This window comes from Syngnathus leptorhynchus, chromosome 5 (assembly GCF_054491065.1).
Source record: "Syngnathus leptorhynchus isolate UIUO chromosome 5, UIUO_Slep, whole genome shotgun sequence".
Classification (NCBI taxonomy): Eukaryota; Metazoa; Chordata; class Actinopteri; order Syngnathiformes; family Syngnathidae; genus Syngnathus; species Syngnathus leptorhynchus.
In genome coordinates, this window is record NC_141199.1 from 910662 (window position 1) to 934942 (window position 24281).

The window sequence follows — 24281 nt, forward strand, 5'->3', positions numbered from 1 at the left end:
TGTGGACACGCCGTTGTAAATGAATGGGCTTTCGCACTTAGTGCAATTTTCGCCAACTCTCTGACTGGAGCTATGGAAGTATGGAGCTATGGAGCCACCAGCCACCCAGGCTGGAGCTATGGAGCTCTGGAGGTATGGAGCTCTGGTGCTATGGAAGTATGGAGCTATGGAGCTATGGAAGTATGGAGCTATGGAGCTATGGAGCTCTGGAAGTATGGAGCTATGGAGCTCTGGAGGTATGGAGCTATGGAGCCCTGGAGCCCTGGAGCTATGGAGCCCTGGAGCTATGGAGCTATGGAGCCCTGGAGCTATGGAGCTATGGAGCCCTGGAGCTATGGAGCTATGGAGCTCTGGTGCTATGGAGCTATGGAGCTCTGGTGCTATGGAGCTATGGAGCTCTGGTGCTATGGAGCTATGGAGCTCTGGTGCTATGGAGCTATGGAGCTCTGGAAGTATGGAGCTATGGAGCTCTGGAGGTATGGAGCTATGGAGCTCTGGAGGTATGGAGCTATGGAGCCCTGGAGCTATGGAGCCCTGGAGCTATGGAAGTATGGAGCTCTGGTGCTATGGAGCTATGGAGCTCTGGTGCTATGGAGCTATGGAGCTCTGGAGCTATGGAGCTCTGGAGGTATGGAGCTATGGAGCTCTGGAGGTATGGAGCTATGGAGCTATGGAAGTATGGAGCTCTGGTGCTATGGAGCTATGGAGCTCTGGTGCTATGGAGCTATGGAGCTCTGGTGCTATGGAGCTATGGAGCTATGGAGCTCTGGAAGTATGGAGCTCTGGTGCTATGGGGCTATGGAGCTCTGGTGCTATGGAGCTATGGAGCTCTGGTGCTATGGAGCTATGGAGCTCTGGTGCTATGGAGCTATGGTGCTATGGAGCTCTGGTGCTATGGAGCTATGGAGCTCTGGTGCTATGGAGCTATGGAGCTCTGGAGGTATGGAGCTCTGGAGGTATGGAGCTCTGGAGGTATGGAGCTTTGGAGCCCTGGAGCTCTGGAGGTATGGAGCTATGGTGCTATGGAGCTCTGAAGCCATGGAGCTCTGGTGCTATGGAGCTATGGAGCTCTGGTGCTATGGAGCTATGGAGGTATGGAGCCACCAGCCAGCACCCTCCGTGGCTGGATCAATGGAAGTGTTTTAGGTACCAGGCAGCCAAAGGGCCGAGGCCTCACGCTCGACCACGCCGGCGCAGAGTTCCAGCCGCTCGGATAAGCTCTGTCACTCACCCGCCGCGCAGCCACCGGTAACGGGGAAATGTCGCCGCCTTGTGGACACGCCGTTGTAAATGAATGGGCTTTCGCACTTAGTGCAATTTTCGCCAACTCTCTGACTTAGAGCTATGGAAGTATGGAGCTATGGAGCCACCAGCCACCCAGGCTGGAGCTCTGGAGCTCTGGAGGTATGGAGCTCTGGTGCTATGGAAGTATGGAGCTCTGGTGCTATGGAAGTATGGAGCTATGGAGGTATGGAAGTATGGAGCTATGGAAGTATGGAGCTATGGAGCTCTGGAAGTATGGAGCTATGGAGCTCTGGAGGTATGGAGCCCTGGAGCTATGGAGCCCTGGAGCTATGGAAGTATGGAGCTCTGGTGCTATGGAGCTATGGAGCTCTGGTGCTATGGAGCTATGGAGCTATGGAGCTCTGGAGCTATGGAGCTCTGGAGGTATGGAGCTATGGAGCTATGGAGCTCTGGAGGTATGGAGCTATGGAGCTATGGAAGTATGGAGCTCTGGTGCTATGGAGCTATGGAGCTCTGGTGCTATGGAGCTATGGAGCTCTGGTGCTATGGAGCTATGGAGCTATGGAGCTCTGGAAGTATGGAGCTCTGGTGCTATGGAGCTATGGAGCTCTGGTGCTATGGAGCTATGGAGCTCTGGTGCTATGGAGCTCTGGTGCTATGGAGCTCTGGTGCTATGGAGCTATGGAGCTCTGGTGCTATGGAGCTATGGAGCTCTGGAGGTATGGAGCTCTGGAGGTATGGAGCTCTGGAGGTATGGAGCTATGGAGCCCTGGAGCTCTGGAGGTATGGAGCTATGGTGCTATGGAGCTCTGAAGCCATGGAGCTCTGGAGCTCTGGAGGTATGGAGCTCTGGAGGTATGGAGCTATGGAGCCCTGGAGGTATGGAGCTATGGAGCTCTGAAGCCATGGAGCTCTGGTGCTATGGAGCTCTGGAGCTCTGGAGGTATGGAGCTCTGGAGGTATGGAGCTCTGGAGGTATGGAGCTATGGAGCCCTGGAGCTCTGGAGGTATGCAGCTATGGTGCTATGGAGCTCTGAAGCCATGGAGCTCTGGTGCTATGGAGCTCTGGAGGTATGGAGCTCTGGAGGTATGGAGCTCTGGAGGTATGGAGCTATGGAGCCCTGGAGCTCTGGAGGTATGGAGCTATGGTGCTATGGAGCTCTGAAGCCATGGAGCTCTGGTGCTATGGAGCTCTGGAGGTATGGAGCTCTGGAGGTATGGAGCTCTGGAGGTATGGAGCTATGGAGCCCTGGAGCTCTGGAGGTATGGAGCTATGGTGCTATGGAGCTCTGAAGCCATGGAGCTCTGGTGCTATGGAGCTATGGAGCTCTGGTGCTATGGAGCTATGGAGGTATGGAGCCACCAGCCAGCACCCTCCGTGGCTGGATCCATGGAAGTGTTTTAGGTACCAGGCAGCCAAAGGGCCGAGGCCTCACGCTCGACCACGCCGGCGCAGAGTTCCAGCCGCTCGGATAAGCTCTGTCACTCACCCGCCGCGCAGCCACCGGTAACGGGGAAATGTCGCCGCCTGGCGGACACGCCGTTGTAAATGAATGGGCTTTCGCACTTAGTGCAATTTTCGCCAACTCTCTGACTTAGAGCTATGGAAGTATGGAGCTATGGAGCCACCAGCCACCCAGGCTGGAGCTATGGAGCTCTGGAGGTATGGAGCTCAGGTGCTATGGAAGTATGGAGCTATGGAGCTATGGAAGTATGGAGCTATGGAGCTATGGAGCTCTGGAAGTATGGAGCTATGGAGCTCTGGAGGTATGGAGCTATGGAGCCCTGGAGCCCTGGAGCTATGGAGCTCTGGTGCTATGGAGGTATGGAGCTCTGGAGGTATGGAGCTCTGGAGGTATGGAGCTATGGAGCTATGGAGCCCTGGAGCTATGGAGCTATGGAGCCCTGGAGCTATGGAGGTATGGAGCCCTGGAGCTATGGAGCTATGGAGCTCTGGTGCTATGGAGCTATGGAGCTCTGGTGCTATGGAGCTATGGAGCTCTGGTGCTATGGAGCTATGGAGCTCTGGTGCTATGGAGCTATGGAGCTCTGGAAGTATGGAGCTATGGAGCTCTGGAGGTATGGAGCTATGGAGCCCTGGAGCTATGGAGCCCTGGAGCTATGGAAGTATGGAGCTCTGGTGCTATGGAGCTATGGAGCTCTGGTGCTATGGAGCTATGGAGCTCTGGAGCTATGGAGCTCTGGAGGTATGGAGCTATGGAGCTATGGAGCTCTGGAGGTATGGAGCTATGGAGCTATGGAAGTATGGAGCTCTGGTGCTATGGAGCTATGGAGCTCTGGTGCTATGGAGCTATGGAGCTCTGGTGCTATGGAGCTATGGAGCTATGGAGCTCTGGAAGTATGGAGCTCTGGTGCTATGGAGCTATGGAGCTCTGGTGCTATGGAGCTATGGAGCTCTGGTGCTATGGAGCTATGGAGCTCTGGTGCTATGGAGCTCTGGTGCTATGGAGCTCTGGTGCTATGGAGCTATGGAGCTCTGGTGCTATGGAGCTATGGAGCTCTGGAGGTATGGAGCTCTGGAGGTATGGAGCTCTGGAGGTATGGAGCTTTGGAGCCCTGGAGCTCTGGAGGTATGGAGCTATGGTGCTATGGAGCTCTGAAGCCATGGAGCTCTGGTGCTATGGAGCTCTGGAGCTCTGGAGGTATGGAGCTCTGGAGGTATGGAGCTATGGAGCCCTGGAGCTCTGGAGGTATGGAGCTATGGTGCTATGGAGCTCTGAAGCCATGGAGCTCTGGTGCTATGGAGCTCTGGAGCTCTGGAGGTATGGAGCTATGGAGCCCTGGAGCTCTGGAGGTATGGAGCTATGGTGCTATGGAGCTCTGAAGCCATGGAGCTCTGGTGCTATGGAGCTCTGGAGCTCTGGAGGTATGGAGCTCTGGAGGTATGGAGCTCTGGAGGTATGGAGCTATGGAGCCCTGGAGCTCTGGAGGTATGGAGCTATGGTGCTATGGAGCTCTGAAGCCATGGAGCTCTGGTGCTATGGAGCTCTGGAGGTATGGAGCTCTGGAGGTATGGAGCTCTGGAGGTATGGAGCTATGGAGCCCTGGAGCTCTGGAGGTATGGAGCTATGGTGCTATGGAGCTCTGAAGCCATGGAGCTCTGGTGCTATGGAGCTATGGAGCTCTGGTGCTATGGAGCTATGGAGGTATGGAGCCACCAGCCAGCACCCTCCGTGGCTGGATCAATGGAAGTGTTTTAGGTACCAGGCAGCCAAAGGGCCGAGGCCTCACGCTCGACCACGCCGGCGCAGAGTTCCAGCCGCTCGGATAAGCTCTGTCACTCACCCGCCGCGCAGCCACCGGTAACGGGGAAATGTCGCCGCCTTGTGGACACGCCGTTGTAAATGAATGGGCTTTCGCACTTAGTGCAATTTTCGCCAACTCTCTGACTTAGAGCTATGGAAGTATGGAGCTATGGAGCCACCAGCCACCCAGGCTGGAGCTCTGGAGGTATGGAGCTCTGGTGCTATGGAAGTATGGAGCTCTGGTGCTATGGAAGTATGGAGCTATGGAGGTATGGAAGTATGGAGCTATGGAAGTATGGAGCTATGGAGCTCTGGAAGTATGGAGCTATGGAGCTCTGGAGGTATGGAGCCCTGGAGCTATGGAGCCCTGGAGCTATGGAAGTATGGAGCTCTGGTGCTATGGAGCTATGGAGCTCTGGTGCTATGGAGCTATGGAGCTATGGAGCTCTGGAGCTATGGAGCTCTGGAGGTATGGAGCTATGGAGCTATGGAGCTCTGGAGGTATGGAGCTATGGAGCTATGGAAGTATGGAGCTCTGGTGCTATGGAGCTATGGAGCTCTGGTGCTATGGAGCTATGGAGCTCTGGTGCTATGGAGCTATGGAGCTATGGAGCTCTGGAAGTATGGAGCTCTGGTGCTATGGAGCTATGGAGTTCTGGTGCTATGGAGCTATGGAGCTCTGGTGCTATGGAGCTCTGGTGCTATGGAGCTCTGGTGCTATGGAGCTATGGAGCTCTGGTGCTATGGAGCTCTGGAGGTATGGAGCTCTGGAGGTATGGAGCTCTGGAGGTATGGAGCTATGGAGCCCTGGAGCTCTGGAGGTATGGAGCTATGGTGCTATGGAGCTCTGAAGCCATGGAGCTCTGGTGCTATGGAGCTATGGAGCTCTGGTGCTATGGAGCTATGGAGCTATGGAGCTCTGGAAGTATGGAGCTCTGGTGCTATGGAGCTATGGAGCTCTGGTGCTATGGAGCTATGGAGCTCTGGTGCTATGGAGCTATGGAGCTCTGGTGCTATGGAGCTCTGGTGCTATGGAGCTCTGGTGCTATGGAGCTATGGAGCTCTGGTGCTATGGAGCTATGGAGCTCTGGAGGTATGGAGCTCTGGAGGTATGGAGCTCTGGAGGTATGGAGCTATGGAGCCCTGGAGCTCTGGAGGTATGGAGCTATGGAGCCCTGGAGCCCTGGAGCTATGGAGCCCTGGAGCTATGGAGCTATGGAGCCCTGGAGCTATGGAGCTATGGAGCCCTGGGGCTATGGAGCTATGGAGCTCTGGTGCTATGGAGCTATGGAGCTCTGGTGCTATGGAGCTATGGAGCTCTGGTGCTATGGAGCTATGGAGCTCTGGTGCTATGGAGCTATGGAGCTCTGGAAGTATGGAGCTATGGAGCTCTGGAGGTATGGAGCTATGGAGCTCTGGAGGTATGGAGCTATGGAGCCCTGGAGCTATGGAGCCCTGGAGCTATGGAAGTATGGAGCTCTGGTGCTATGGAGCTATGGAGCTCTGGTGCTATGGAGCTATGGAGCTCTGGAGCTATGGAGCTCTGGAGGTATGGAGCTATGGAGCTCTGGAGGTATGGAGCTATGGAGCTATGGAAGTATGGAGCTCTGGTGCTATGGAGCTATGGAGCTCTGGTGCTATGGAGCTATGGAGCTCTGGTGCTATGGAGCTATGGAGCTATGGAGCTCTGGAAGTATGGAGCTCTGGTGCTATGGGGCTATGGAGCTCTGGTGCTATGGAGCTATGGAGCTCTGGTGCTATGGAGCTATGGAGCTCTGGTGCTATGGAGCTATGGTGCTATGGAGCTCTGGTGCTATGGAGCTATGGAGCTCTGGTGCTATGGAGCTATGGAGCTCTGGAGGTATGGAGCTCTGGAGGTATGGAGCTCTGGAGGTATGGAGCTTTGGAGCCCTGGAGCTCTGGAGGTATGGAGCTATGGTGCTATGGAGCTCTGAAGCCATGGAGCTCTGGTGCTATGGAGCTATGGAGCTCTGGTGCTATGGAGCTATGGAGGTATGGAGCCACCAGCCAGCACCCTCCGTGGCTGGATCAATGGAAGTGTTTTAGGTACCAGGCAGCCAAAGGGCCGAGGCCTCACGCTCGACCACGCCGGCGCAGAGTTCCAGCCGCTCGGATAAGCTCTGTCACTCACCCGCCGCGCAGCCACCGGTAACGGGGAAATGTCGCCGCCTTGTGGACACGCCGTTGTAAATGAATGGGCTTTCGCACTTAGTGCAATTTTCGCCAACTCTCTGACTTAGAGCTATGGAAGTATGGAGCTATGGAGCCACCAGCCACCCAGGCTGGAGCTCTGGAGCTCTGGAGGTATGGAGCTCTGGTGCTATGGAAGTATGGAGCTCTGGTGCTATGGAAGTATGGAGCTATGGAGGTATGGAAGTATGGAGCTATGGAAGTATGGAGCTATGGAGCTCTGGAAGTATGGAGCTATGGAGCTCTGGAGGTATGGAGCCCTGGAGCTATGGAGCCCTGGAGCTATGGAAGTATGGAGCTCTGGTGCTATGGAGCTATGGAGCTCTGGTGCTATGGAGCTATGGAGCTATGGAGCTCTGGAGCTATGGAGCTCTGGAGGTATGGAGCTATGGAGCTATGGAGCTCTGGAGGTATGGAGCTATGGAGCTATGGAAGTATGGAGCTCTGGTGCTATGGAGCTATGGAGCTCTGGTGCTATGGAGCTATGGAGCTCTGGTGCTATGGAGCTATGGAGCTATGGAGCTCTGGAAGTATGGAGCTCTGGTGCTATGGAGCTATGGAGCTCTGGTGCTATGGAGCTATGGAGCTCTGGTGCTATGGAGCTCTGGTGCTATGGAGCTCTGGTGCTATGGAGCTATGGAGCTCTGGTGCTATGGAGCTATGGAGCTCTGGAGGTATGGAGCTCTGGAGGTATGGAGCTCTGGAGGTATGGAGCTATGGAGCCCTGGAGCTCTGGAGGTATGGAGCTATGGTGCTATGGAGCTCTGAAGCCATGGAGCTCTGGAGCTCTGGAGGTATGGAGCTCTGGAGGTATGGAGCTATGGAGCCCTGGAGGTATGGAGCTATGGAGCTCTGAAGCCATGGAGCTCTGGTGCTATGGAGCTCTGGAGCTCTGGAGGTATGGAGCTCTGGAGGTATGGAGCTCTGGAGGTATGGAGCTATGGAGCCCTGGAGCTCTGGAGGTATGGAGCTATGGTGCTATGGAGCTCTGAAGCCATGGAGCTCTGGTGCTATGGAGCTCTGGAGGTATGGAGCTCTGGAGGTATGGAGCTCTGGAGGTATGGAGCTATGGAGCCCTGGAGCTCTGGAGGTATGGAGCTATGGTGCTATGGAGCTCTGAAGCCATGGAGCTCTGGTGCTATGGAGCTCTGGAGGTATGGAGCTCTGGAGGTATGGAGCTCTGGAGGTATGGAGCTATGGAGCCCTGGAGCTCTGGAGGTATGGAGCTATGGTGCTATGGAGCTCTGAAGCCATGGAGCTCTGGTGCTATGGAGCTATGGAGCTCTGGTGCTATGGAGCTATGGAGGTATGGAGCCACCAGCCAGCACCCTCCGTGGCTGGATCCATGGAAGTGTTTTAGGTACCAGGCAGCCAAAGGGCCGAGGCCTCACGCTCGACCACGCCGGCGCAGAGTTCCAGCCGCTCGGATAAGCTCTGTCACTCACCCGCCGCGCAGCCACCGGTAACGGGGAAATGTCGCCGCCTGGCGGACACGCCGTTGTAAATGAATGGGCTTTCGCACTTAGTGCAATTTTCGCCAACTCTCTGACTTAGAGCTATGGAAGTATGGAGCTATGGAGCCACCAGCCACCCAGGCTGGAGCTATGGAGCTCTGGAGGTATGGAGCTCAGGTGCTATGGAAGTATGGAGCTATGGAGCTATGGAAGTATGGAGCTATGGAGCTATGGAGCTCTGGAAGTATGGAGCTATGGAGCTCTGGAGGTATGGAGCTATGGAGCCCTGGAGCCCTGGAGCTATGGAGCTCTGGTGCTATGGAGGTATGGAGCTCTGGAGGTATGGAGCTCTGGAGGTATGGAGCTATGGAGCTATGGAGCCCTGGAGCTATGGAGCTATGGAGCCCTGGAGCTATGGAGGTATGGAGCCCTGGAGCTATGGAGCTATGGAGCTCTGGTGCTATGGAGCTATGGAGCTCTGGTGCTATGGAGCTATGGAGCTCTGGTGCTATGGAGCTATGGAGCTCTGGTGCTATGGAGCTATGGAGCTCTGGAAGTATGGAGCTATGGAGCTCTGGAGGTATGGAGCTATGGAGCCCTGGAGCTATGGAGCCCTGGAGCTATGGAAGTATGGAGCTCTGGTGCTATGGAGCTATGGAGCTCTGGTGCTATGGAGCTATGGAGCTCTGGAGCTATGGAGCTCTGGAGGTATGGAGCTATGGAGCTATGGAGCTCTGGAGGTATGGAGCTATGGAGCTATGGAAGTATGGAGCTCTGGTGCTATGGAGCTATGGAGCTCTGGTGCTATGGAGCTATGGAGCTCTGGTGCTATGGAGCTATGGAGCTATGGAGCTCTGGAAGTATGGAGCTCTGGTGCTATGGAGCTATGGAGCTCTGGTGCTATGGAGCTATGGAGCTCTGGTGCTATGGAGCTATGGAGCTCTGGTGCTATGGAGCTCTGGTGCTATGGAGCTCTGGTGCTATGGAGCTATGGAGCTCTGGTGCTATGGAGCTATGGAGCTCTGGAGGTATGGAGCTCTGGAGGTATGGAGCTCTGGAGGTATGGAGCTTTGGAGCCCTGGAGCTCTGGAGGTATGGAGCTATGGTGCTATGGAGCTCTGAAGCCATGGAGCTCTGGTGCTATGGAGCTCTGGAGCTCTGGAGGTATGGAGCTCTGGAGGTATGGAGCTATGGAGCCCTGGAGCTCTGGAGGTATGGAGCTATGGTGCTATGGAGCTCTGAAGCCATGGAGCTCTGGTGCTATGGAGCTCTGGAGCTCTGGAGGTATGGAGCTATGGAGCCCTGGAGCTCTGGAGGTATGGAGCTATGGTGCTATGGAGCTCTGAAGCCATGGAGCTCTGGTGCTATGGAGCTCTGGAGCTCTGGAGGTATGGAGCTCTGGAGGTATGGAGCTCTGGAGGTATGGAGCTATGGAGCCCTGGAGCTCTGGAGCTATGGAGCTATGGTGCTATGGAGCTCTGAAGCCATGGAGCTCTGGTGCTATGGAGCTCTGGAGGTATGGAGCTCTGGAGGTATGGAGCTCTGGAGGTATGGAGCTATGGAGCCCTGGAGCTCTGGAGGTATGGAGCTATGGTGCTATGCTCTGAAGCCATGGAGCTCTGGTGCTATGGAGCTCTGGAGGTATGGAGCTCTGGAGGTATGGAGCTCTGGAGGTATGGAGCTATGGAGCCCTGGAGCTCTGGAGGTATGGAGCTATGGTGCTATGGAGCTCTGAAGCCATGGAGCTCTGGTGCTATGGAGCTATGGAGCTCTGGTGCTATGGAGCTATGGAGGTATGGAGCCACCAGCCAGCACCCTCCGTGGCTGGATCAATGGAAGTGTTTTAGGTACCAGGCAGCCAAAGGGCCGAGGCCTCACGCTCGACCACGCCGGCGCAGAGTTCCAGCCGCTCGGATAAGCTCTGTCACTCACCCGCCGCGCAGCCACCGGTAACGGGGAAATGTCGCCGCCTTGTGGACACGCCGTTGTAAATGAATGGGCTTTCGCACTTAGTGCAATTTTCGCCAACTCTCTGACTGGAGCTATGGAAGTATGGAGCTATGGAGCCACCAGCCACCCAGGCTGGAGCTATGGAGCTCTGGAGGTATGGAGCTCTGGTGCTATGGAAGTATGGAGCTATGGAGCTATGGAAGTATGGAGCTATGGAGCTATGGAGCTCTGGAAGTATGGAGCTATGGAGCTCTGGAGGTATGGAGCTATGGAGCCCTGGAGCCCTGGAGCTATGGAGCCCTGGAGCTATGGAGCTATGGAGCCCTGGAGCTATGGAGCTATGGAGCCCTGGAGCTATGGAGCTATGGAGCTCTGGTGCTATGGAGCTATGGAGCTCTGGTGCTATGGAGCTATGGAGCTCTGGTGCTATGGAGCTATGGAGCTCTGGTGCTATGGAGCTATGGAGCTCTGGATGTATGGAGCTATGGAGCTCTGGAGGTATGGAGCTATGGAGCTCTGGAGGTATGGAGCTATGGAGCTATGGAAGTATGGAGCTCTGGTGCTATGGAGCTATGGAGCTCTGGTGCTATGGAGCTATGGAGCTCTGGTGCTATGGAGCTATGGAGCTATGGAGCTCTGGAAGTATGGAGCTCTGGTGCTATGGAGCTATGGAGCTCTGGTGCTATGGAGGTATGGAGCTCTGGTGCTATGGAGCTATGGAGCTCTGGTGCTATGGAGCTATGGTGCTATGGAGCTCTGGTGCTATGGAGCTATGGAGCTCTGGTGCTATGGAGCTATGGAGCTCTGGAGGTATGGAGCTCTGGAGGTATGGAGCTCTGGAGGTATGGAGCTTTGGAGCCCTGGAGCTCTGGAGGTATCGAGCTATGGTGCTATGGAGCTCTGAAGCCATGGAGCTCTGGTGCTATGGAGCTATGGAGCTCTGGTGCTATGGAGCTATGGAGGTATGGAGCCACCAGCCAGCACCCTCCGTGGCTGGATCAATGGAAGTGTTTTGGGTACCAGGCAGCCAAAGGGCCGAGGCCTCACGCTCGACCACGCCGGCGCAGAGTTCCAGCCGCTCGGATAAGCTCTGTCACTCACCCGCCGCGCAGCCACCGGTAACGGGGAAATGTCGCCGCCTGGCGGACACGCCGTTGTAAATGAATGGGCTTTCGCACTTAGTGCAATTTTCGCCAACTCTCTGACTTAGAGCTATGGAAGTATAAAGCTATGGAGCCACCAGCCACCCAGGCTGGAGCTATGGAGCTCTGGAGGTATGGAGCTCAGGTGCTATGGAAGTATGGAGCTATGGAGCTATGGAAGTATGGAGCTATGGAGCTATGGAGCTCTGGAAGTATGGAGCTATGGAGCTCTGGAGGTATGGAGCTATGGAGCCCTGGAGCCCTGGAGCTATGGAGCTCTGGTGCTATGGAGGTATGGAGCTCTGGAGGTATGGAGCTCTGGAGGTATGGAGCTATGGAGCTATGGAGCCCTGGAGCTATGGAGCTATGGAGCCCTGGAGCTATGGAGCTATGGAGCCCTGGAGCTATGGAGCTATGGAGCTCTGGTGCTATGGAGCTATGGAGCTCTGGTGCTATGGAGCTATGGAGCTCTGGTGCTATGGAGCTATGGAGCTCTGGTGCTATGGAGCTATGGAGCTCTGGAAGTATGGAGCTATGGAGCTCTGGAGGTATGGAGCTATGGAGCCCTGGAGCTATGGAGCCCTGGAGCTATGGAAGTATGGAGCTCTGGTGCTATGGAGCTATGGAGCTCTGGTGCTATGGAGCTATGGAGCTCTGGAGCTATGGAGCTCTGGAGGTATGGAGCTATGGAGCTATGGAGCTCTGGAGGTATGGAGCTATGGAGCTATGGAAGTATGGAGCTCTGGTGCTATGGAGCTATGGAGCTCTGGTGCTATGGAGCTATGGAGCTCTGGTGCTATGGAGCTATGGAGCTATGGAGCTATGGAGCTCTGGAAGTATGGAGCTCTGGTGCTATGGAGCTATGGAGCTCTGGTGCTATGGAGCTATGGAGCTCTGGTGCTATGGAGCTATGGAGCTCTGGTGCTATGGAGCTCTGGTGCTATGGAGCTATGGAGCTCTGGTGCTATGGAGCTATGGAGCTCTGGAGGTATGGAGCTCTGGAGGTATGGAGCTCTGGAGGTATGGAGCTTTGGAGCCCTGGAGCTCTGGAGGTATGGAGCTATGGTGCTATGGAGCTCTGAAGCCACGGAGCTCTGGTGCTATGGAGCTCTGGAGCTCTGGAGGTATGGAGCTCTGGAGGTATGGAGCTATGGAGCCCTGGAGCTCTGGAGGTATGGAGCTATGGTGCTATGGAGCTCTGAAGCCATGGAGCTCTGGTGCTATGGAGCTCTGGAGCTCTGGAGGTATGGAGCTCTGGAGGTATGGAGCTATGGAGCCCTGGAGCTCTGGAGGTATGGAGCTATGGTGCTATGGAGCTCTGAAGCCATGGAGCTCTGGTGCTATGGAGCTCTGGAGCTCTGGAGGTATGGAGCTCTGGAGGTATGGAGCTCTGGAGGTATGGAGCTATGGAGCCCTGGAGCTCTGGAGGTATGGAGCTATGGTGCTATGGAGCTCTGAAGCCATGGAGCTCTGGTGCTATGGAGCTCTGGAGGTATGGAGCTCTGGAGGTATGGAGCTCTGGAAGTATGGAGCTATGGAGCCCTGGAGCTCTGGAGGTATGGAGCTATGGTGCTATGGAGCTCTGAAGCCATGGAGCTCTGGTGCTATGGAGCTCTGGAGGTATGGAGCTCTGGAGGTATGGAGCTCTGGAGGTATGGAGCTATGGAGCCCTGGAGCTCTGGAGGTATGGAGCTATGGTGCTATGGAGCTCTGAAGCCATGGAGCTCTGGTGCTATGGAGCTATGGAGCTCTGGTGCTATGGAGCTATGGAGCTATGGAGCTCTGGAAGTATGGAGCTCTGGTGCTATGGAGCTATGGAGCTCTGGTGCTATGGAGCTATGGAGCTCTGGTGCTATGGAGCTATGGAGCTCTGGTGCTATGGAGCTCTGGTGCTATGGAGCTCTGGTGCTATGGAGCTATGGAGCTCTGGTGCTATGGAGCTATGGAGCTCTGGAGGTATGGAGCTCTGGAGGTATGGAGCTCTGGAGGTATGGAGCTATGGAGCCCTGGAGCTCTGGAGGTATGGAGCTATGGTGCTATGGAGCTCTGAAGCCATGGAGCTCTGGTGCTATGGAGCTCTGGAGCTCTGGAGGTATGGAGCTCTGGAGGTATGGAGCTATGGAGCCCTGGAGCTCTGGAGGTATGGAGCTATGGAGCTCTGAAGCCATGGAGCTCTGGTGCTATGGAGCTCTGGAGCTCTGGAGGTATGGAGCTCTGGAGGTATGGAGCTCTGGAGGTATGGAGCTATGGAGCCCTGGAGCTCTGGAGGTATGGAGCTATGGTGCTATGGAGCTCTGAAGCCATGGAGCTCTGGTGCTATGGAGCTCTGGAGGTATGGAGCTCTGGAGGTATGGAGCTCTGGAGGTATGGAGCTATGGAGCCCTGGAGCTCTGGAGGTATGGAGCTATGGTGCTATGGAGCTCTGAAGCCATGGAGCTCTGGTGCTATGGAGCTCTGGAGGTATGGAGCTCTGGAGGTATGGAGTTCTGGAGGTATGGAGCTATGGAGCCCTGGAGCTCTGGAGGTATGGAGCTATGGTGCTATGGAGCTCTGAAGCCATGGAGCTCTGGTGCTATGGAGCTATGGAGCTTTGGTGCTATGGAGCTATGGAGGTATGGAGCCACCAGCCAGCACTCCGTGGCTGGATCAATGGAAGTGTTTTAGGTACCAGGCAGCCAAAGGGCCGAGGCCTCACGCTCGACCACGCCGGCGCAGAGTTCCAGCCGCTCGGATAAGCTCTGTCACTCACCCGCCGCGCAGCCACCGGTAACGGGGAAATGTCGCCGCCTGGCGGACACGCCGTTGTAAATGAATGGGCTTTCGCACTTAGTGCAATTTTCGCCAACTCTCTGACTTAGAGCTATGGAAGTATGGAGCTATGGAGCCACCAGCCACCCAGGCTGGAGCTATGGAGCTCTGGAGGTATGGAGCTCAGGTGCTATGGAAGTATGGAGCTATGGAGCTATGGAAGTATGGAGCTATGGAGCTATGGAGCTCTGGAAGTATGGAGCTATGGAGCTCTGGAGGTATGGAGCTATGGAGCCCTGGAGCCCTGGAGCCCTGGTGCTATGGAGCTCTGAAGCCACGGAGCTCTGGTGCTATGGAGCTCTGGAGCTCTGGAGGTATGGAGCTCTGGAGGTATGGAGCTATGGAGCCCTGGAGCTCTGGAGGTATGGAGCTATGGTGCTATGGAGCTCTGAAGCCATGGAGCTCTGGTGCTATGGAGCTCTGGAGCTCTGGAGGTATGGAGCTCTGGAGGTATGGAGCTATGGAGCCCTGGAGCTCTGGAGGTATGGAGCTATGGTGCTATGGAGCTCTGAAGCCATGGAGCTCTGGTGCTATGGAGCTCTGGAGCTCTGGAGGTATGGAGCTCTGGAGGTATGGAGCTCTGGAGGTATGGAGCTATGGAGCCCTGGAGCTCTGGAGGTATGGAGCTATGGTGCTATGGAGCTCTGAAGCCATGGAGCTCTGGTGCTATGGAGCTCTGGAGGTATGGAGCTCTGGAGGTATGGAGCTCTGGAAGTATGGAGCTATGGAGCCCTGGAGCTCTGGAGGTATGGAGCTATGGTGCTATGGAGCTCTGAAGCCATGGAGCTCTGGTGCTATGGAGCTCTGGAGGTATGGAGCTCTGGAGGTATGGAGCTCTGGAGGTATGGAGCTATGGAGCCCTGGAGCTCTGGAGGTATGGAGCTATGGTGCTATGGAGCTCTGAAGCCATGGAGCTCTGGTGCTATGGAGCTATGGAGCTCTGGTGCTATGGAGCTATGGAGCTATGGAGCTCTGGAAGTATGGAGCTCTGGTGCTATGGAGCTATGGAGCTCTGGTGCTATGGAGCTATGGAGCTCTGGTGCTATGGAGCTATGGAGCTCTGGTGCTATGGAGCTCTGGTGCTATGGAGCTCTGGTGCTATGGAGCTATGGAGCTCTGGTGCTATGGAGCTATGGAGCTCTGGAGGTATGGAGCTCTGGAGGTATGGAGCTCTGGAGGTATGGAGCTATGGAGCCCTGGAGCTCTGGAGGTATGGAGCTATGGTGCTATGGAGCTCTGAAGCCATGGAGCTCTGGTGCTATGGAGCTCTGGAGCTCTGGAGGTATGGAGCTCTGGAGGTATGGAGCTATGGAGCCCTGGAGCTCTGGAGGTATGGAGCTATGGAGCTCTGAAGCCATGGAGCTCTGGTGCTATGGAGCTCTGGAGCTCTGGAGGTATGGAGCTCTGGAGGTATGGAGCTCTGGAGGTATGGAGCTATGGAGCCCTGGAGCTCTGGAGGTATGGAGCTATGGTGCTATGGAGCTCTGAAGCCATGGAGCTCTGGTGCTATGGAGCTCTGGAGGTATGGAGCTCTGGAGGTATGGAGCTCTGGAGGTATGGAGCTATGGAGCCCTGGAGCTCTGGAGGTATGGAGCTATGGTGCTATGGAGCTCTGAAGCCATGGAGCTCTGGTGCTATGGAGCTCTGGAGGTATGGAGCTCTGGAGGTATGGAGTTCTGGAGGTATGGAGCTATGGAGCCCTGGAGCTCTGGAGGTATGGAGCTATGGTGCTATGGAGCTCTGAAGCCATGGAGCTCTGGTGCTATGGAGCTATGGAGCTTTGGTGCTATGGAGCTATGGAGGTATGGAGCCACCAGCCAGCACCCTCCGTGGCTGGATCAATGGAAGTGTTTTAGGTACCAGGCAGCCAAAGGGCCGAGGCCTCACGCTCGACCACGCCGGCGCAGAGTTCCAGCCGCTCGGATAAGCTCTGTCACTCACCCGCCGCGCAGCCACCGGTAACGGGGAAATGTCGCCGCCTGGCGGACACGCCGTTGTAAATGAATGGGCTTTCGCACTTAGTGCAATTTTCGCCAACTCTCTGACTTAGAGCTATGGAAGTATGGAGCTATGGAGCCACCAGCCACCCAGGCTGGAGCTATGGAGCTCTGGAGGTATGGAGCTCAGGTGCTATGGAAGTATGGAGCTATGGAGCTATGGAAGTATGGAGCTATGGAGCTATGGAGCTCTGGAAGTATGGAGCTATGGAGCTCTGGAGGTATGGAGCTATGGAGCCCTGGAGCCCTGGAGCTATGGAGCTCTGGTGCTATGGAGGTATGGAGCTCTGGAGGTATGGAGCTCTGGAGGTATGGAGCTATGGAGCTATGGAGCCCTGGAGCTATGGAGCTATGGAGCCCTGGAGCTATGGAGCTATGGAGCCCTGGAGCTATGGAGCTATGGAGCTCTGGTGCTATGGAGCTATGGAGCTCTGGTGCTATGGAGCTATGGAGCTCTGGTGCTATGGAGCTATGGAGCTCTGGTGCTATGGAGCTATGGAGCTCTGGAAGTATGGAGCTATGGAGCTCTGGAGGTATGGAGCTATGGAGCCCTGGAGCTATGGAGCCCTGGAGCTATGGAAGTATGGAGCTCTGGTGCTATGGAGCTATGGAGCTCTGGTGCTATGGAGCTATGGAGCTCTGGAGCTATGGAGCTCTGGAGGTATGGAGCTATGGAGCTATGGAGCTCTGGAGGTATGGAGCTATGGAGCTATGGAAGTATGGAGCTCTGGTGCTATGGAGCTATGGAGCTCTGGTGCTATGGAGCTATGGAGCTCTGGTGCTATGGAGCTATGGAGCTATGGAGCTCTGGAAGTATGGAGCTCTGGTGCTATGGAGCTATGGAGCTCTGGTGCTATGGAGCTATGGAGCTCTGGTGCTATGGAGCTATGGAGCTCTGGTGCTATGGAGCTCTGGTGCTATGGAGCTCTGGTGCTATGGAGCTATGGAGCTCTGGTGCTATGGAGCTATGGAGCTCTGGAGGTATGGAGCTCTGGAGGTATGGAGCTCTGGAGGTATGGAGCTTTGGAGCCCTGGAGCTCTGGAGGTATGGAGCTATGGTGCTATGGAGCTCTGAAGCCATGGAGCTCTGGTGCTATGGAGCTCTGGAGTTCTGGAGGTATGGAGCTCTGGAGGTATGGAGCTATGGAGCCCTGGAGCTCTGGAGGTATGGAGCTATGGTGCTATGGAGCTCTGAAGCCATGGAGCTCTGGTGCTATGGAGCTCTGGAGCTCTGGAGGTATGGAGCTCTGGAGGTATGGAGCTATGGAGCCCTGGAGCTCTGGAGGTATGGAGCTATGGTGCTATGGAGCTCTGAAGCCATGGAGCTCTGGTGCTATGGAGCTCTGGAGCTCTGGAGGTATGGAGCTCTGGAGGTATGGAGCTCTGGAGGTATGGAGCTATGGAGCCCTGGAGCTCTGGAGGTATGGAGCTATGGTGCTATGGAGCTCTGAAGCCATGGAGCTCTGGTGCTATGGAGCTCTGGAGGTATGGAGCTCTGGAGGTATGGAGCTCTGGAGGTATGGAGCTATGGAGCCCTGGAGCTCTGGAGGTATGGAGCTATGGTGCTATGGAGCTCTGAAGCCATGGAGCTCTGGCGCTATGGAGCTATGGAGCTCTGGTGCTATGGAGCTATGGAGGTATGGAGCCACCAGCCAGCACCCTCCGTGGCTGGATCAATGGAAGTGTTTTAGGTACCAGGCAGCCAAAGGGCCGAGGCCTCACGCTCGACCACGCCGGCGCAGAGTTCCAGCCACTCGGATAAGCTCTGTCACTCACCCGCCGCGCAGCCACCGGTAACGGGGAAATGTCGCCGCCTTGTGGACACGCCGTTGTAAATGAATGGGCTTTCGCACTTAGTGCAATTTTCGCCAACTCTCTGACTTAGAGCTATGGAAGTATGGAGCTATGGAGCCACCAGCCACCCAGGCTGGAGCTCTGGAGCTCTGGAGGTATGGAGCTCTGGTGCTATGGAAGTATGGAGCTCTGGTGCTATGGAAGTATGGAGCTATGGAGGTATGGAAGTATGGAGCTATGGAAGTATGGAGCTATGGAGCTCTGGAAGTATGGAGCTATGGAGCTCTGGAGGTATGGAGCCCTGGAGCTATGGAGCCCTGGAGCTATGGAAGTATGGAGCTCTGGTGCTATGGAGCTATGGAGCTCTGGTGCTATGGAGCTATGGAGCTATGGAGCTCTGGAGCTATGGAGCTCTGGAGGTATGGAGCTATGGAGCTATGGAGCTCTGGAGGTATGGAGCTATGGAGCCCTGGAGCTCTGGAGGTATGGAGCTATGGTGCTATGGAGCTCTGAAGCCATGGAGCTCTGGTGCTATGGAGCTCTGGAGCTCTGGAGGTATGGAGCTCTGGAGGTATGGAGCTATGGAGCCCTGGAGCTCTGGAGGTATGGAGCTATGGTGCTATGGAGCTCTGAAGCCATGGAGCTCTGGTGCTATGGAGCTCTGGAGCTCTGGAGGTATGGAGCTCTGGAGGTATGGAGCTCTGGAGGTATGGAGCTATGGAGCCCTGGAGCTCTGGAGGTATGGAGCTATGGTGCTATGGAGCTCTGAAGCCATGGAGCTCTGGTGCTATGGAGCTCTGGAGGTATGGAGCTCTGGAGGTATGGAGCTCTGGAGGTATGGAGCTATGGAGCCCTGGAGCTCTGGAGGTATGGAGCTATGGTGCTATGGAGCTCTGAAGCCATGGAGCTCTGGTGCTATGGAGCTATGGAGGTATGGAGCTCTGGAGGTATGGAGCTCTGGAGGTATGGAGCTATGGAGCCCTGGAGCTCTGGAGGTATGGAGCTATGGTGCTATGGAGCTCTGAAGCCATGGAGCTCTGGTGCTATGGAGCTCTGGAGGTATGGAGCTCTGGAGGTATGGAGCTCTGGAGGTATGGAGCTATGGAGCCCTGGAGCTCTGGAGGTATGGAGCTATGGTGCTATGGAGCTCTGAAGCCATGGAGCTCTGGTGCTATGGAGCTATGGAGCTCTGGTGCTATGGAGCTATGGAGGTATGGAGCCACCAGCCAGCACCCTCCGTGGCTGGATCAATGGAAGTGTTTTAGGTACCAGGCAGCCAAAGGGCCGAGGCCTCACGCTCGACCACGCCGGCGCAGAGTTCCAGCCGCTCGGATAAGCTCTGTCACTCACCCGCCGCGCAGCCACCGGTAACGGGGAAATGTCGCCGCCTTGTGGACACGCCGTTGTAAATGAATGGGCTTTCGCACTTAGTGCAATTTTCGCCAACTCTCTGACTTAGAGCTATGGAAGTATGGAGCTATGGAGCCACCAGCCACCCAGGCTGGAGCTCTGGAGCTCTGGAGGTATGGAGCTCTGGTGCTATGGAAGTATGGAGCTCTGGTGCTATGGAAGTATGGAGCTATGGAGGTATGGAAGTATGGAGCTATGGAAGTATGGAGCTATGGAGCTCTGGAAGTATGGAGCTATGGAGCTCTGGAGGTATGGAGCCCTGGAGCTATGGAGCCCTGGAGCTATGGAAGTATGGAGCTCTGGTGCTATGGAGCTATGGAGCTCTGGTGCTATGGAGCTATGGAGCTATGGAGCTCTGGAGCTATGGAGCTCTGGAGGTATGCAGCTATGGAGCTATGGAGCTCTGGAGGTATGGAGCTATGGAGCTATGGAAGTATGGAGCTATGGTGCTATGGAGCTATGGAGCTCTGGTGCTATGGAGCTATGGAGCTCTGGTGCTATGGAGCTATGGAGCTATGGAGCTCTGGAAGTATGGAGCTCTGGTGCTATGGAGCTATGGAGCTCTGGTGCTATGGAGCTATGGAGCTCTGGTGCTATGGAGCTCTGGTGCTATGGAGCCATGGAGCTCTGGTGCTATGGAGCTCTGGAGGTATGGAGCTCTGGAGGTATGGAGCTCTGGAGGTATGGAGCTATGGAGCCCTGGAGCTCTGGAGGTATGGAGCTATGGTGCTATGGAGCTCTGAAGCCATGGAGCTCTGGTGCTATGGAGCTCTGGTGCTATGGAGCTCTGGAGGTATGGAGCTCTGGAGGTATGGAGCTCTGGAGGTATGGAGCTATGGAGCCCTGGAGCTCTGGAGGTATGGAGCTATGGTGCTATGGAGCTCTGAAGCCATGGAGCTCTGGTGCTATGGAGCTATGGAGCTCTGGTGCTATGGAGCTATGGAGGTATGGAGCCACCAGCCAGCACCCTCCGTGGCTGGATCAATGGAAGTGTTTTAGGTACCAGGCAGCCAAAGGGCCGAGGCCTCACGCTCGACCACGCCGGCGCAGAGTTCCAGCCGCTCGGATAAGCTCTGTCACTCACCCGCCGCGCAGCCACCGGTAACGGGGAAATGTCGCCGCCTGGCGGACACGACGTTGTAAATGAATGGGCTTTCGCACTTAGTGCAATTTTCGCCAACTCTCTGACTTAGAGCTATGGAAGTATGGAGCTATGGAGCCACCAGCCACCCAGGCTGGAGCTATGGAGCTCTGGAGGTATGGAGCTCAGGTGCTATGGAAGTATGGAGCTATGGAGCTATGGAAGTATGGAGCTATGGAGCTATGGAGCTCTGGAAGTATGGAGCTATGGAGCTCTGGAGGTATGGAGCTATGGAGCCCTGGAGCCCTGGAGCTATGGAGCTCTGGTGCTATGGAGGTATGGAGCTCTGGAGGTATGGAGCTCTGGAGGTATGGAGCTATGGAGCTATGGAGCCCTGGAGCTATGGAGCTATGGAGCCCTGGAGCTATGGAGCTATGGAGCCCTGGAGCTATGGAGCTATGGAGCTCTGGTGCTATGGAGCTATGGAGCTCTGGTGCTATGGAGCTATGGAGCTCTGGTGCTATGGAGCTATGGAGCTCTGGTGCTATGGAGCTATGGAGCTCTGGAAGTATGGAGCTATGGAGCTCTGGAGGTATGGAGCTATGGAGCCCTGGAGCTATGGTGCCCTGGAGCTATGGAAGTATGGAGCTCTGGTGCTATGGAGCTATGGAGCTCTGGTGCTATGGAGCTATGGAGCTCTGGAACTATGGAGCTCTGGAGGTATGGAGCTATGGAGCTATGGAGCTCTGGAGGTATGGAGCTATGGAGCTATGGAAGTATGGAGCTCTGGTGCTATGGAGCTATGGAGCTCTGGTGCTATGGAGCTATGGAGCTCTGGTGCTATGGAGCTATGGAGCTATGGAGCTCTGGAAGTATGGAGCTCTGGTGCTATGGAGCTATGGAGCTCTGGTGCTATGGAGCTATGGAGCTCTGGTGCTATGGAGCTATGGAGGTATGGAGCCACCAGCCAGCACCCTCCGTGGCTGGATCAATGGAAGTGTTTTAGGTACCAGGCAGCCAAAGGGCCGAGGCCTCACGCTCGACCACGCCGGCGCAGAGTTCCAGCCGCTCGGATAAGCTCTGTCACTCACCCGCCGCGCAGCCACCGGTAACGGGGAAATGTCGCCGCCTTGTGGACACGCCGTTGTAAATGAATGGGCTTTCGCACTTAGTGCAATTTTCGCCAACTCTCTGACTTAGAGCTATGGAAGTATGGAGCTATGGAGCCACCAGCCACCCAGGCTGGAGCTCTGGAGCTCTGGAGGTATGGAGCTCTGGTGCTATGGAAGTATGGAGCTCTGGTGCTATGGAAGTATGGAGCTATGGAGGTATGGAAGTATGGAGCTATGGAAGTATGGAGCTATGGAGCTCTGGAAGTATGGAGCTATGGAGCTCTGGAGGTATGGAGCCCTGGAGCTATGGAGCCCTGGAGCTATGGAAGTATGGAGCTCTGGTGCTATGGAGCTATGGAGCTCTGGTGCTATGGAGCTATGGAGCTATGGAGCCCTGGAGCTATGGAGCCCTGGAGCTATGGAAGTATGGAGCTCTGGTGCTATGGAGCTATGGAGCTCTGGTGCTATGGAGCTATGGAGCTCTGGAGCTATGGAGCTCTGGAGGTATGGAGCTATGGAGCTATGGAGCTCTGGAGGTATGGAGCTATGGAGCTATGGAAGTATGGAGCTCTGGTGCTATGGAGCTATGGAGCTCTGGTGCTATGGAGCTATGGTGCTATGGAGCTCTGAAGCCATGGAGCTCTGGTGCTATGGAGCTCTGGAGGTATGGAGCTCTGGAGGTATGGAGCTCTGGAGGTATGGAGCTATGGAGCCCTGGAGCTCTGGAGGTATGGAGCTATGGTGCTATGGAGCTCTGAAGCCATGGAGCTCTGGTGCTATGGAGCTATGGAGCTCTGGTGCTATGGAGCTATGGAGGTATGGAGCCACCAGCCAGCACCCTCCGTGGCTGGATCAATGGAAGTGTTTTAGGTACCAGGCAGCCAAAGGGCCGAGGCCTCACGCTCGACCACGCCGGCGCAGAGTTCCAGCCGCTCGGATAAGCTCTGTCACTCACCCGCCGCGCAGCCACCGGTAACGGGGAAATGTCGCCGCCTTGTGGACACGCCGTTGTAAATGAATGGGCTTTCGCACTTAGTGCAATTTTCGCCAACTCTCTGACTTAGAGCTATGGAAGTATGGAGCTATGGAGCCACCAGCCACCCAGGCTGGAGCTCTGGAGCTCTGGAGGTATGGAGCTCTGGTGCTATGGAAGTATGGAGCTCTGGTGCTATGGAAGTATGGAGCTATGGAGGTATGGAAGTATGGAGCTATGGAAGTATGGAGCTATGGAGCTCTGGAAGTATGGAGCTATGGAGCTCTGGAGGTATGGAGCCCTGGAGCTATGGAGCCCTGGAGCTATGGAAGTATGGAGCTCTGGTGCTATGGAGCTATGGAGCTCTGGTGCTATGGAGCTATGGAGCTATGGAGCTCTGGAGCTATGGAGCTCTGGAGGTATGCAGCTATGGAGCTATGGAGCTCTGGAGGTATGGAGCTATGGAGCTATGGAAGTATGGAGCTCTGGTGCTATGGAGCTATGGAGCTCTGGTGCTATGGAGCTATGGAGCTCTGGTGCTATGGAGCTATGGAGCTATGGAGCTCTGGAAGTATGGAGCTCTGGTGCTATGGAGCTATGGAGCTCTGGTGCTATGGAGCTATGGAGCTCTGGTGCTATGGAGCTATGGAGCTCTGGTGCTATGGAGCTCTGGTGCTATGGAGCTCTGGTGCTATGGAGCTATGGAGCTCTGGTGCTATGGAGCTATGGAGCTCTGGAGGTATGGAGCTCTGGAGGTATGGAGCTATGGAGCCCTGGAGCTCTGGAGGTATGGAGCTATGGTGCTATGGAGCTCTGAAGCCATGGAGCTCTGGTGCTATGGAGCTCTGGAGCTCTGGAGGTATGGAGCTCTGGAGGTATGGAGCTATGGAGCCCTGGAGCTCTGGAGGTATGGAGCTATGGAGCTCTGAAGCCATGGAGCTCTGGTGCTATGGAGCTCTGGAGCTCTGGAGGTATGGAGCTCTGGAGGTATGGAGCTCTGGAGGTATGGAGCTATGGAGCCCTGGAGCTCTGGAGGTATGGAGCTATGGTGCTATGGAGCTCTGAAGCCATGGAGCTCTGGTGCTATGGAGCTCTGGAGGTATGGAGCTCTGGAGGTATGGAGCTCTGGAGGTATGGAGCTATGGAGCCCTGGAGCTCTGGAGGTATGGAGCTATGGTGCTATGGAGCTCTGAAGCCATGGAGCTCTGGTGCTATGGAGCTCTGGAGGTATGGAGCTCTGGAGGTATGGAGCTCTGGAGGTATGGAGCTATGGAGCCCTGGAGCTCTGGAGGTATGGAGCTATGGTGCTATGGAGCTCTGAAGCCATGGAGCTCTGGTGCTATGGAGCTATGGAGCTCTGGTGCTATGGAGCTCTGGAGGTATGGAGCCACCAGCCAGCACCCTCCGTGGCTGGATCAATGGAAGTGTTTTAGGTACCAGGCAGCCAAAGGGCTGAGGCCTCACGCTCGACCACGCCGGCGCAGAGTTCCAGCCGCTCGGATAAGCTCTGTCACTCACCCGCCGCGCAGCCACCGGTAACGGGGAAATGTCGCCGCCTGGCGGACACGCCGTTGTAAATGAATGGGCTTTCGCACTTAGTGCAATTTTCGCCAACTCTCTGACTTAGAGCTATGGAAGTATGGAGCTATGGAGCCACCAGCCACCCAGGCTGGAGCTATGGAGCTCTGGAGGTATGGAGCTCAGGTGCTATGGAAGTATGGAGCTATGGAGCTATGGAAGTATGGAGCTATGGAGCTATGGAGCTCTGGAAGTATGGAGCTATGGAGCTCTGGAGGTATGGAGCTATGGAGCCCTGGAGCCCTGGAGCTATGGAGCTC